This window comes from Osmia lignaria, unplaced genomic scaffold (assembly GCF_051020975.1).
Source record: "Osmia lignaria lignaria isolate PbOS001 unplaced genomic scaffold, iyOsmLign1 scaffold0046, whole genome shotgun sequence".
Classification (NCBI taxonomy): Eukaryota; Metazoa; Arthropoda; class Insecta; order Hymenoptera; family Megachilidae; genus Osmia; species Osmia lignaria.
Genome location: NW_027478187.1, coordinates 97,501 through 100,000, shown reverse-complemented (window position 1 = coordinate 100,000; position 2,500 = coordinate 97,501). Strand labels below are relative to the sequence as shown.

Genomic DNA, 2,500 nt, shown 5'->3' with positions numbered 1-2,500 from the left:
CGCTTGCGTGAGGTCTCTCGACCTTTATCTCTCTAACTTATACTTATGGGTCGTCGTCTACTTGATCGGGTACAAACAAGTCGTAAGAAACAAACAAACAAACCACAAAAATACAAGTCGTAAAAAAACAAACTTCTGTTGGTTAACCTACAATATGAAGGATCGAAATGAAAGAAGGATCATATTATTACAAACCGAAAGTGAAGGATCATTAAAATTGAAATACAATATATATAAATATATAAATGTACCCGTCGTTGCGACACCCTAGTTAAATGGAAAGATATAAAAAAGAGAGAAAAGGAATACAGATGACCCGCCGTCTGATCTTTGCTAAATGATCTGGCATCACCGGAGTTTTTTTGGTCCGTGTTGCGTTCGCTCTATTCGAAATGAAACTCGCGGAGGCGAAGAATTGTTAAAAGTTTACGAAGCGTCTAGGAGTGGTTAAAACTGAGAGAGTTGAAACTACGATGTATTAGAACGAGCAACCGTCGAAACTTTGTTTTCGCGACGTTCTTTTCGTCGCTCTCGTCCCCACGCTCCTACGCTTTGGTTGTTTCTTTGCCATCCGTGTTGCGATAAAAAGATTTCTCCATTGTCCAAAAAGGACGGATCGAGATTCCTCTTTCGAGAGGGAGAGAGAGGTACTTGCGGGTAACCTGGAATCTACGAAACACGCACCGTGGTAAGATTCGTGCGTCCGCCTGATCGATGTGTGTTGTTTACGGACCGGCTGAGAAGCGACGATAGCGAGTCTTTGAAAAACTATGTGTCCATTAGTTAGACCGATCGTCGCCGGCCGTGTGTCTGTTCGAATCTCGCAACCCACGATTCAGCGACAGGACGCGCGCTCGCATTCCTTGTGTGCGTTCGTACTTTTCAAGGTTTTTAAATGTACTTTACGCCCGACCGTCGAGAGGAGCGTGCCACTGGGCGTTTCTCCGACGGTTTCCGTCCTTGGACGCGATCGTGTCGTCAACGATCGAACAAACAAACAAACAAATACGTTGGCGACGCCCGAATTCGCTCTCCCGCACGCGCCGGGTGGGAGAGTGATGTGGGTATCGAATGTGATGCGTGTTAATAATGAAAATAACACTCTAAAGATCTAAAGAGTTTGAAATACAAAATTTTACGATTACCCTGAACGGTGGATCACTTGGCTCGTGGGTCGATGAAGAACGCAGCTAATTGCGCGTCAACGTGTGAACTGCAGGACACATGAACATCGACATTTCGAACGCACATTGCGGTCCACGGATACAATTCCTGGACCACGCCTGGCTGAGGGTCGTTTTCTTAACAAAAGACTGCTTGCGTTTGCTTCTCGAAAAAAGAGTAATTCATTTCTTTCTAAACATCTCGCCGTCGTTCAACGAAAGTAGAACGTTTCGGAGCGGGATTATCGAACGAAATTGAAAGAATGAATGAACGATAAACAAAGAAAGAGTCGCAACGTACGAGCGATAGTTGGGCAGTTCGTCGGCGTTTGTCGTGGAAACGATGTGACGAAAATCGCAACCGATACACTAAATGCAGGCCGTTAAAGGAGAAAAACAAATTTCGAAATATCTCTTCGAACTAGCGCAAGTGCGTCACGGCGCGCGAGTCGTTCGTTAAAATTTATAAACGACCGCCCGTGAAAGCACCGAGTTCTCGGAAGATAATCTATAAAGATTCTCCATCCTGCTGGAAGTTATCGGATCGGCGCGATTGTTCACTTGTAGAAATCCACGCTCCCGACGTTGCCAGAAACGATATTTACGAAAGGTGTGTCAAAAATAAACGAAAGAAGCTCTCCTATAAATTTAGAAAAAGCAAACGAGTGAAATGTTTGAGATGATAATTTGCTGAAATGCAAGCTCGAATAGCCCCAGGGTTTCGAATGATTCCCCGCGCTTTATACATCTCTCTGTTTACAAACGGTGTATAAATGAAAGATCGCTTCAGATGGGTCGTCGCTGTTTGACGCGCGATGCTGTTCCTTTTTTTTTGTCTGTCTGTGCGTTTAGCTTCGCTAAACAAGTTAAATGGTTAAAAAGCGTCGAAAAAGCGAATACACACGCGACAAGACAAATCTAACGAGTAAAGGAACGCTCCGCTCCAAGATAAAAATGGTTGTTTACAATCAATACAGCGTTTCGGTACCCCTGATCGTAGTCTGAAACTGTGTAACAAAAGAGAGGAAAGCGAATGGTGAAGGAACTTCGAAGCCTCCGTGGCGTGGCTAGAACTTGTGATAAAAGTATGTTTGCAGCAATTATGCATGCTCCCGTTAAAACAGCATTTCAATGTCTCGCATGGCTTAAAGCTCTAGGAGGCTTCAACATTTAGAATACATACGGACTACTTCGTTTGTTAAAGATAAGCGAAGACCGCGCGACCATCGCTCGGTCGTCCAGTCCTCGAAAGTTTTGTTGCGTTCCAAAGAAGAGACAAATGGGGTTTACCCTTGCGCTAAGGGGAGAAGAAGAGAAAAGCAGTTGTTAAATCTAAG

General features: G+C 44.4%; 1 non-coding gene across 1 annotated transcript; it reads left to right on the top strand.

Moving 5' to 3' along the window:
- The first annotated feature begins 1,142 nt into the window (after window positions 1-1,142).
- LOC143307152 (5.8S ribosomal RNA) lies at window positions 1,143-1,297 on the top strand. The gene has a single exon (XR_013064359.1). It is a non-coding gene; the product is annotated as a 5.8S ribosomal RNA (ribosomal RNA).
- Window positions 1,298-2,500: the final 1,203 nt, after the last annotated feature.